General features: G+C 48.4%; 1 long non-coding RNA gene across 1 annotated transcript; it reads right to left on the bottom strand.

The window, feature by feature from the left end:
* Positions 1 to 6,747: 6,747 nt before the first annotated feature.
* On the bottom strand, positions 6,748 to 8,765 carry LOC131492797 (uncharacterized). Its single transcript, XR_009252295.1, has 2 exons — positions 8,422 to 8,765; positions 6,748 to 7,000 (listed from the first exon to the last, which is right to left on the bottom strand). It is a non-coding gene; the product is annotated as an uncharacterized LOC131492797 (long non-coding RNA).
* Between the last annotated feature and the right edge of the window lie 3,026 nt (positions 8,766 to 11,791).

Raw genomic sequence — 11,791 nt, 5'->3', positions numbered from 1 at the left:
CTCTGAGCCCTGCCCACAACCGTATTTGGAGAACAGATGAAGTCAAGGGACCACAGGGCGTTAGAGACTTCCAGGATCTGTATGTCCACACAGGGGTACCAGACGTGAAGGTGGAGTCAAGAGTCCACTATCTGAATTCTCCGCATGGATAACTATTTTTATTCTCTTCCTTTTCTGGCATTTGTTTCCATTTGTTGATCCCTTAAATTCCCTAGCAGATCACCTTTGAAAGCTTCCAACTTGCTTGGGTATGAATAAAGGGGAGAGGACTTTGCTTCTGACAGAGACTTCAGGACCCCACTGTAGGTGAGCCTGGTAGGAGCCCCCCACTTAGGAGGGCCTGGCGGGGGTGGGGGGGCAATCACTATCCACAATTGGATGATTGGAATGGCCTGAGGCGGGGGGCAGGGCAGGGGCGGGGTTGGGGGGAGTGGGGGACACTCCTGCAGTCTGGCTGGACCACAGGGAGACCACTGGACCTGGGGCAATCCCTGAACAGAGGGGTTGGAGTTAACGTCATCTTGCTTCTCTCCCAGAATGAAGGGTGACTTCTTGCAACCTGCCTCAGCTGCTCCCAGCAGCTAATGTCTGTCCCCTGGCTTCATTCTTCTGGTACTGTAACCACTTCTCTGATACAACATGAACCCTACCGTATTGTAATGATATGTTTACAAGTCAGCCTTCCCCCAGGAGACCGTGAGCTCCTAGAGAATAAAGACCCTCTCTGATCCACCTTCTGATCCTCTACCAGGGAACAAAGCAGGTGCTCAATTGATGGTTGTAGAAAAAATGAGACATACCTCCTGTGATTCATGGATCGGATCACCACCATGATTCAGAGCGTCTATTGCTTTCGGCCACACAGTCATATATAAGGTGTGCCTGAAAGCTTCACTTCCACACAGCCAGGCTGGTCTGTCTGGGATTGTGCTCTCCCAATCATCCTCTATGGTTCACAGCACCAACCTGTTCAAGCATAAAATCTACCCCCTACCATAAGTGCCAATTAATCATGCCCCCAGTGCCTACAATTCTGCCACTGGCACTCCTCCTGGGTGCTCTTATCATTCACGAACAGTAGCAGGAAGTATAAGGAGATAATTGTCCCGGGGCCACCCATGCTTTCACTCATGTCTTACTATCCTGATCTGATGCCTCGATCAGAAAGCACTGGAAGATGGGGTAGTCCCTGAAGGGAACAGACATTCCACTATTAATCATCTAGGGGAAAAGTAATCCTGGGGCAGTAAACAGTGACTGGTAACACACAAGAGAACAGACTGTCTGGGGCCTGTCTGCAGACCACCCAAGCATCCTCAAGTGCAAGCCGAGGCCAAGGGGGAAGAGAGTGTTTGCCACAAGGGGGCGGCAGTTGCGGGATGGGGAAGTCCTTGCAAGGGACCAGTGAGAAAGACCAGGGCAGGAGCAGCCCCAGTGAATACCTATTGTATTTATACTCTTTGTATAAAACTCCCTTCTGCCTTTCTTACGCCCTCAGTCCGGTCAGTACAGCATTCCCATCTAAACCAATGAGTGACTGAGGTATGGAGGGGAAGGGTCTGGTCCATCCTCAAGCCCAAGGAGCAAAAGACAAGCAGTCCTCTGGATGAGTGCAGGGGTAGCAACACTGGTAGCTTAGGTCTCCAGGGGGAAGCCGATCTGGAGGACAAGAGTTAAACGTCTAGATGGCCAACAGACACATTAGAAGATGCTCCACATCACTCCTCACCAGGGAAATACACATCAAAACCACACTGAGATACCACCTCACACCTGTCACGATGGCTAAAATTAACAACTCAGACAATGACAGACGTTGGCGAGGATGCGGAGAAAGAGGATCTCTTTTGCATTGTTGGTGGGAATGCAAACTGGTGCAGCCGCTCTGGGAAACAGTGTGGAGGTTCCTCAAAAATCAAAAATAGAATTAACCTACAACCCAGAAATTGCACTACTAGGAATGTATCCAAAGGATACAGGAGTGCTGATTCATAGGGGCACGTGTACCCCACTGTTTATAGCGGTGCTATCAACCGTAGCCAAACTATGGAAAGAGCCCAAATGGCCATTAACTGATGAATAGATAAAGAAGATGTGGCTTATATATACAATGGAATACTACTTGCCAGTGAGAAAGAATAAATTCTTGCCATTTGCAACAACATGGATGGAACTGGAGGGTATTACGCTAAGTGAAAGAAGTCAGGCAGAGAAAGACAGATAACATATGTTTTCACTCACATGTGGAATTTAAGAAACTTAACAGAAGACCATGGGGGAAGGGGGAAAAATAGTTTCAAGCAGAGAGGGAGGCAAACCATAAGAGACTCTTAAAATCAGAGAACAAACTGAGGGTTGATGGCGGGGGGGGGGGGGGGGCGGGCAGGGGAAATGGATGATGGGCAATGAGGAGGGCACCTCTTGGGATGAGCGCTGGGTGTTGTACGTAAGCGATGAATCATGAGAATCTACTCCCGAAGCCAAGAGCACATTGTATACGCTGTATGTTAGCGAACTTGCCAGTGAGTTGTATTTTAATTTCCTTTTAATTGTTTTAATTAAAAGAAGTTCCCTTTCGTGGAAGGAAAGAAAGGAAAGAGCATTGCACTGAAGGAGGGGAAAGGCACACATAGATGAGCTTGGAATAAAATGTTATCCACTTGAAAATGTTCCAGCAATCTGCCCACCCAACATATCTGCTGTACTGCACCTTCCCGCTTAGAACTGCTCCCTCTTCGGCGGATCTATAATGTTCCTAACGAGAAAGCGTCTTTCTATTCTGTGCAGAACATCCAGTGCCACAAAGACTGTTGTGACATGTGTAGCCTGAATGCCAGTCCTCTGGCAAAGTGCGGGGGCCTCTTCTCGCCACTCCGTTCTAAAAATGAAAGCTTCTAGGCGAGAGCCTGTGAACAGCACAATATGGCTGTAAGTATATCTATTCCGTCCCTGTGTCAGCTTTGAGGTCAGCGTCAGCATCTCTTTACATTCCTGCAGAAGGACCCGCTTGGACCTGGGGACCAAAATACAGGCAAGGGAGGTGGAGGAGAGGATTCTCCCCTCTCTCCAGTGATCACCCCCATTGCCACAGTGCCAGGACCAGGGTACATATGTGACCTAAGATGAACCACGCAGAGCCAAGTTCAGCATGGCTGTTTGGTGACTGTGGAAAAGCAAGGATGTGGTATTGTTACGGCTGGATGCCATTTTACCGTCATGAACGGCAAACCCGTCCAGAGACAAAACCTAACACACAGAGGAAGACAGAACTGAGAGAATCAGAGCCAGAGTCCTGAACAAACCACACCCAGAGGCAATCTTCCCTTGGTACTTTTCCGTTCCGTGAGCCAATAAATTCTCTTTATTGTTCAGACCAGTTCAGGCTGAGTTTTCCGTTGCTTGCAACCAAAACGATGACCAACTGAAAGAGTTCTGGAAAACAAAAGTGATCTGGAATGAAAGGAGAGGGGAGGAATGTCAGCGAATCACAGGGTCCAGGCTGTGACAGTCAGGGTAACAGAGGACTTAACAGAGGTATGACCTGGGCAGGTGCAGACCTCCTAGCCCTGCCTGCCAAACTCTGGCAGAAGTCAAAGAGGAACCTTAAAAAGTAAGCACATAAGAACCCATCTGAGAACACACTCTGGAATGAATTCAAAAATCCTCACGAACGACCCAGAAAGCTCTGCTTTGGAGTCAGACCATCATTCAAATACTGGCCTTCCTTGGGGCACCCGGGTGGCTCAGTCAGTTAAGCGTCTGACTCTTGATTTCAGCTCAGGTCATGATCTCACAGTTCCTGAGTCTGAGCCCTGTGTCGGGCTCTGTGCTGACAGCTCAGAGCCTGGAGCCTGCTTCCGAGTCTGTGTCTCCCTCTCTCTCTGACCCCCCTCCACTCACATTCTATCTCTCTCTGTCTCTCAAAAATGAAAAAATGTTAACAGTGGTTATCTTTGGGTGGTGGGATTACAGATAGCTGCTTTCTTGTTTATATCTTTTGAAGTTGCCCCGGTTCTACGATGAGCCTTACTTTTGCAATGAAGAAATATGTATTTAGCCATTTTCACTAAAAAACGAATATATAACACTCTAATGGTCATATCCCCCTCTCCTCACCTAGCTGGTCCAGCTAGGTTTGTGAGCAGACGTCCAGGACTCTGAGCCTCCTGTCCATTGAACTCCCAACTCCTCAAGCCCTAGGGGCACCTGAGTGGCTCAGTCGGTTAAGCATCCAACCTCAGCTCAGGCCACGATCTCACCACTCATGGGTTCGAGCCCCACATCGGGCTCTGTGCTGACAGTGCAGAGCCTGCTTGGGATTCTCTCTCTCTCCCTCTCTTTCCACCCCTCCGCCACTTGTTCTTTCTATCTAAAAAACAAACAAACAAAAACTTAAGTGCCAACTCCTCGAGCCCTAAATGCCCTGCATCCTCCTGCCCCTCCCCTTGGGGCTCCCGTGTCACCCGCCCAGGTCCTCCACTGTTGTAGTTTTCAGACTGTATTACTGTATCATTCTTAGGAGCCTGTCCCTCCCACTGGGCTGTGAACCGGCGAGGCTCTGGCACAAAGTAGGGATTCATGAAGCATCCCTTCTTTCCTGGCTCCTCCTTAAAGGCAGGAACTAGAAAGGATTCCGTTTTGCATTCTTGGTGCCCCGCAAAGTGTGTGACACATACTAGCAGATGCCAGACAGGAAGTCGGTGTATGACCCGTGCAGCCACAGGAAGCCCCGTGCTCAGAAGAACCCCGAGCTTGGGGCCTGATGCCCTGCAGTCACTGCCTTGAAATTCTTAATAACTTTATCTTGGAATCCGTGCCTTCGCGTGAAGTCCGGCAGGACAGTGGAGCACACGCTGGAGCTTGGGGCTCAGCTCATGTGCAGTCCTGCCTCTTACTGTCTCCTTGGGCTCGGCCACCCACTCTCCCAGCCCACAAGCACCCCATGCTTCAGGGAGCACAGCATCAAATAGCAAATAAAAAACACGGAGTCCAGTTCAGAGAAAGATTGCAAAAGAAACAAACAAGCTTTTCTCTTGCTTTTGGAACAAGGAGCCCCACATTTTCCTTTTGACTGGGTCCTGCAGCCAGCCCAAATAAATATTGGTTAAATGGACGCAGTAGTGGAGAGGAGCGAAATGGCAGATTGGAATCTTTATCTTAGCTCGGTCAGTGGCAACTCCGTCCTTCCAGCAGCTCGGGCCGCCATCTGTAGACTCTTCATTGACACCTCTTTATCTCTTACACCTGACATGCGACGCTTGATCTACCAGAAAATTCTGCTGACTTGACCAAAATTGATTCTAACTCCTATTTTTTCACCCCCTCTCCTGTTGGTGCCCTGACCCCTGCCACCTTCCCTTCTCACCTGGATCACCGAAGCGACAACCCAGTCCCCCTTGTGTTGCCCCTGCTCTTCTAGTCTGTTCTCATCACGCCAGCCAGGTCTTTTGACATTCTAAGTCAGACCACAGTCATACTTTCTTACTGCCCTACAATGGCTGCAAAGAATGAATTTCACTGCTTTTTTTTTTTAATTTTAATTTCTTTTATTTTAATTTTATTTTTATTTTAAATAATTTTTTTTATTTTTTTAGGTTTATTTTCCAGAGAGACAGACAGTGAGCAGGGGAGGGGCAAAGAGAGAGGGCAACACAGAATCCAAAGCAGGCCCCAGGCTCTGAGCTGTCAGCACAGAGCCCGACGCGGGGTTCCAACTCACAAACCGCAAGATCATGACCTGAGCCGAAGTCAGATGCTTAACCACCGACTGAGCCACCCAAGCGCCCTTCACTGCTTTGATTTTTGTAAATGCATTTTAAGCAACTTCACAGTGGAGGAACCTGGAGAACACTACCTTACCCAGGTAAGGAAGGCTGGTATCACCAGGGATGCCGTGTGGGCTCCTACATGCCCAATAGGATGTGATGAGAAGGGCATCCACATCTGTAGTGTTCTCTCCAAAAACCCATAACCCCCATCTAATCGGGAGGAAAATATCAGACAGACCCAGACTAGGGAGGCCTTCTATACCTGGTCAATACTCCTCATGACTATCAAGGTCATGAAAAACAAGGAATGACTGAGTGAAACTGCCATAGGTCACAAGAGATTGGGGAGACATGACAACCAGAGGCAATGTGACCCCTGGACTGGATCCTGCTACAGAAAACAGTGATAATGGAAAAACTGGCAAAATCCAAATAAAAGCTAGAGTTCAGTTCATAATTGTGTTTAAAGTCATCACCTATGTGATGTTATTGACTTCATTTTTTTTGTCTTAACACTGATTTTTGTTATTGAAAGATTCATTTCAATCTTATTTATGAATACAATTCCATTATTCTATTTTTGAAAATGCTTTCTGCCTACAGGTCTAGATGATTTTAATGACTTTTTAAATTTTTCATTCCAGTGTAGTTAACACACAGTGTTATATTGAATTTTATTTTTTAAATCAGGACTAGGTGTTGAATCTTGTCAAAGGCCTATGTAGATAGTCCTATGACTTTTTTTTCCTTCTTAGATATATTAGCAAGTGAATTATATTAATGGTTTTCATTTAGTTTGCATGGGGGGGGGGGGATATATCCCACTTAATCATGAAAAAAAATGAATTTGAATAAAGCCAGAGTCCTTTAAGGCCTTCCTCCATCATTCCATGCCCCGCCCCCCACATCCCCATCCCTCCTCATCATCCCTGTGCCTTAGGTGTGCTAGGACCGCCACAGCAAAGTAGCACAGACCGGGTGTCTTAGACAGCAGAAATGTATTGTCTTCCAGTTCTGGAGGCCGGACTTCCAGGATAAGGGCGCCCGCAGGGCTGCTTCCTCCTGAGGGAGGGTCTGCAAGGGAGAATCCGTTGCAGGCCTCTCTCATAGCGCTTGCTGGTGTGCTAGCCACCTCTGGCATTCCTTGGCTTGTAGATGCATCGCCTTGATCTCTCCCTTCATCATCACATGGTGCTCTCCTCGTGGGCAGGTGTCTGTGTCCAAATGTCCCCCTTTTTAAAAAAAATATATGTATTTATTGGGGGGGGGGGCGGCTCAAGCAGGGGAGGGGCAAAAAGAGGGAGACCGAGGATCTGAAGCGAGCTCGAGCTCACGAGCTGAGAGATCATGACCTGAGCCCAACGGACTGAGCCACCCAGGTGTCCCCAAATTTCCCCTTTTCTTGTAAGGACACCAGTCATGTTGGATTAGGGCGCCCTCTCATGGCCTTGTCTTAACTAATTACATCTGCAACAGCCCTATTTCCAAACAGGGTCCCATTCTGACATACTTCTGGTTAGAACTCCAACACATATGAATTTGGGGAGAGGAGGACATAATTCACCGGCAGACCTCCCTCAGGGGAAACTCCCCCACCTGCTCTGAGACTTTGCTCAAATGCTGGAGGCCCGCCCTGTCCACCTATTCACAATTGCCCCTCCCCTAGCATTTCTGATGTCCCTGGCTATGCTGTATTCTAAACATTTTTCTTCTCTCACAGCACTTACCACTTCCTAACATATTGTATATCTGCTTGTTTATTACATATACCGTTGTTTATTCTCTCTCCTCTCTAAACTGTAAGCTTCAGGAAGGTAGAAATCCTTATCTATCTTGATCACCGTATCCCAAGTGCCTAAGAGACAGCTTAGTGATTAGGATGTGATAACAAGTGGTTGAAGAAGGGGGCGCCTGGGTGGCTCCGTCGGTTAAGTGTCCAACTTTGGCTCAGGTCACGATCTCACAGTCCATGGGTTCCAGCCCACGTGGGGCTCTGGGCTGCCAGCTCAGAGCCTGGAGCCTGCTTCAGATTCTGTGTCTCCCTCGCTCTCTGACCCTCCCCCACTCGCACTCTGTCTCTCTCAAAAATAAATAAACGTTTAAAAAAAACAAAAATGGTTGAAGAAGGAAAAGAAGAAAAAAAAAAAAGAGAGATGGGTTTTGTTTCTGGAGACTGGGAGACCCAGAAGTAATTTGCCTCCTGTTTATCTCACCTCCAGCCTCTGGGATATAGCACTGAAGGGACAGTGGACTTCACCATGGCTGTAAGACATGACTTAGCAAAGCCTGAGACCCCTAGCTATACAGACAACTGAGATCAAGCAAACGACTGGGCGGGGGGGCCGGGGGCGTGGGTGGGGTTCGCCCTGGGTGGCCAGGGGCTGTAGTTGCAATATCAGTCCAGCAGAGGGCAGCATTATCTTCAAATCCAAACAAACGGGGTGGGGAGGGAAAATGAAATCATCCCAGTGAAAATAACTCGGTACCCCATAGAAGTTGGGTCAGGCAGCCAGCCTCTAGAACCTAACGCCACCCTTGAAGGTTCGCAAATCCTTTCGCATGCATTCATTCTCCCCTCCAAGTCCTCCCCGAGGAGAATTTAGCAGTTGCCAGAGTGTGAGCACAGCTTGGGAGGGGCCGGGAAGTTAATCACCTGTGTGCTCGTGTGCCATCCAATTATCTGTCTCCGGCTTCAAGCACGGAAGAGTCCTGTCTCTGTGGTCGTCCCTTTCCTCCAGACCAGTGGTTCTGTCTCTCGTGCCCTTTCAAATACAGCACAGTGGGACGCTCTCGGCAAGACAATTGAAAGGTATCTTTCAAAGCACCGAAAATCTTTTCACTGTTTTCTCAGAGCTCACTTGTTGGTCCCTGAACAGCGTCATGGGCAGCTCGGGCTGCCATCATAAAACAGCGTGGACTCGGTGGGGCCAGCCCGGTCGGGTTCTCCCTTGCTGGCTTGCAGACAGCTGCCTTCTCGCTGAGTCCGCACACGGGGGCGACAGACCTCTTCTCTGAAGGACCCCGAGCCCGTCCCAGAGGCCTCACCCCCATAACTTCATCCAAACCTAATTGCCTCCCAAAGGCCCCACCTCCAAATACCATGACATGCAGGGTTAGGACTTCAACATATGAATCTTGAGGAGACACAATTGAGTCCATAGCAAGCACCCTGTCACACTGTAAGGAGAATGATTGATGTCCCGTCCTGATGGTGCTCTCTTACCTATTCGTGAGGCAAGGTTCTAGCAAGTTCTAGCAAATTTCTGTCTGGCTTTAAAGCAGCCTTCCTTATTTTCTCTTACATGCAGCCAACTGCACCAAGCTCTACCCTATGCGGCCCAACCAGCATACTCGACATTCTGTCTGGCAGCCGTGGCTGCCAAAATAGTGTCCTTGGTGGCGGTAAAAATAAATTGCACAAATGGTTACCTGGGGGTGGAGGGGTTGAAGATGGGAACTGGGCAGATGGGAGACAGGTGGGGAAAAGACTTCTCATTAATCATTTTTAGTGTTTTTTTTTGGAAACATGGGAAGTGGTTCTTGTTACAAATTTTAATTGTAAAATGTAACCTTGAAATGGTAAAAACTAGGAACTTTAACTTGAGGGTAACAGGTAAGTGGTGCTGCTGCGAACCATCCTTGAAGCTCTGGCATCTGAGGTTGTATGTCTCGTGAATGCTATGTCTCAACCTCCACCGAGAGAGCCAAGAGGCCTCCAGCCAATTCCAGGAGGCGCCTTTCTGGGCCTGGGCTTAGAAAACTGTGCCTTCTTAGTTACCTCCACTCCAGATCCTTGACTCGGAATCAGCTCACCCTGGACTCTCTTGGTCCTCGTCTCTCTCCCTCACTGATCTGTCTAGATGCCTACGCTCTCAGTCCCCACCCCCGCTGCAACCCAGGGTATCGTGGCCTCTCCTCATCTCCCACCCGGCCCTCTCTGCCTGTATTGTTTCTAGATACAATTCCAAATCTCTCCACAGATGGACTCCCCAGTCTCCTGGGCGCCAAAGAAACCTCAGGCCGGGGGTTTTTTATCTCACCCTGGCAGTGAATTCTCATTAACTTGCACTGACTATGGAAATCAACCTGCCTGCCCTCGGGCCATTCCCGTTTTCTTCCACTTAAAATAAGGCCTTTGATTTATAGTGAATGTATGTATATCCAGCTTCCTGTTGAAATTACCTCCCCCTAGTCCCACGGCCACAGACCCAATGAGTTTCTTGGGCTGCACGGAATCAGTTTCTTCCTTTGTTTGTGCATTGAAACTAGAACTGGTGTTCAACGTTTAAAATTTTAGACTCGTTGGGGCTCCCGGGTGGCTCAGTCGGTTGAGCATCCGGCTCAGGTCATGATCTCACGATTTGTGAGTTCGAGCCCCGCTTTGGGCTCTCTGCTGACAGCTCAGAGCCTGGAGCCTGTTTCAGATTCTGTGTCTCCCTCTCTCTCTCTGCTCCTCCCCCACTCATGCTCCGTCTCTCTCTCTCTCTCTCTCTCTCAAAAATAAATAATACATTAAAAAAAATTAGACTCGTTTACATTAAAAGCAATCTGAGTTTCAGGGGCGCCTGGGTGGCTCAGTCGGTTAAGCGGCCGACTTCGGCTCAGGTCATGTTCTCACGGTCCGTGATGAGCCCCGCGTCGGGCTCTGTGCTGACAGCTCAGATCCTGGAGCCTGTTTCGGATTCTGTGTCTCCCTCTCTCTCTGCCCCTCCCCCGTTCATGCTCTGTCTCTCTCTGTCTCAAAAATAAGAATAAAAAAACGTTAGGGGCGCCTGGGTGGCGCAGTCGGTTGAGCGTCTGACTTCAGCCAGGTCACGATCTCACGGTCCGTGAGTTCGAGCCCCGCGTCAGGCTCTGGGCTGACGGCTCAGAGCCTGGAGCCTGTTTCCGATTCTGTCTCCCTCTCTCTCTGCCCCTCCCCCGTTCATGCTCTGTCTCTCTCTGTCTCAAAAATAAGAATAAAAAAACGTTTAAAAAAATTAAAAAAAAAAAACAATCTGAGTTTCTAAGCTGTCCTCTAAAATTTGGGGGTCCGGCAATACTGAGCCCATGGCACACATCAGCTGAAGCTGGTACAAGAAAGAGACCCTAGAAACAGAACCACACTCATACCATCGTTTGATTTTCTTTTTTTTTTTTTTTTTTTTTTTTTTTTAATTTATTTTTGGGACAGAGAGAGACAGAGCATGAACGGGGGAGGGTCAGAGAGAGGGAGACACAGAATCGGAAACAGGCTCCAGGCTCCGAGCCATCAGCCCAGAGCCTGACGCGGGGCTCGAACTCACGGACCGCGAGATCGTGACCTGGCTGAAGTCGGACGCTTAACCGACTGCGCCACCCAGGCGCCCCCCATCGTTTGATTTTCAACGGAAATGCCAAAGCAGTCGAATGGGGAAAGGACAGTTTTATCAATAAGATGATGTTGGAATACGGAGGTATGGGGAAAATGCAAGCCTTTACTCCTGCATCGTACACAAACATTATTTTGAGATGAATCACAGGCCTAAATGTGAAAGCTAAAACTGTACAGCTTCTAGAAGAAAATGTGGATGAATACCTCCATGACTCCATAAGCAAAAAGTTTCTCAGACAAGTCAAAGAATAGAATAACCATTAAAAAATGTTTTTGCTAAGTTAGGAGCGCCTGGGTGGTTTCGTGGGTTGAATGTCTGACTCTTGGTTTCAGCTCAGGTCATGATCTCACAGTTCGTGGGTTAGAGCCCCACATCGGGCTCCACGCTGACAGTGCAGAGCCTGCTTGGGATTCTCTCTCTCCCTCTCTGTCTCTCTCTCCCTTTCTTTCAAAATAAATAAAAATTTTTTTTAATTATCTTAAAAATGTTTTTGCTAAGTTATACTTCATCAAAATCAAAATTTTCTGCTTATCAAAAAGATATCATTAAGAAAAGGGATAGGGGTGCCTGGGTGGCTCAGTTGGTTAAGCATCCGACTCTTGATTTGGGCTCAGGTAATGATCTCATGGCTCATGAGATCAAGCCCTGTGTCAGGCTCTGAGCTGACAG

This window comes from Neofelis nebulosa, chromosome 2, assembly GCF_028018385.1.
Source record: "Neofelis nebulosa isolate mNeoNeb1 chromosome 2, mNeoNeb1.pri, whole genome shotgun sequence".
Taxonomy (NCBI): domain Eukaryota; kingdom Metazoa; phylum Chordata; class Mammalia; order Carnivora; family Felidae; genus Neofelis; species Neofelis nebulosa.
The sequence above is the reverse complement of the archived record's forward strand: the minus strand, read 5'-3'. Positions and strand labels throughout refer to the sequence as shown.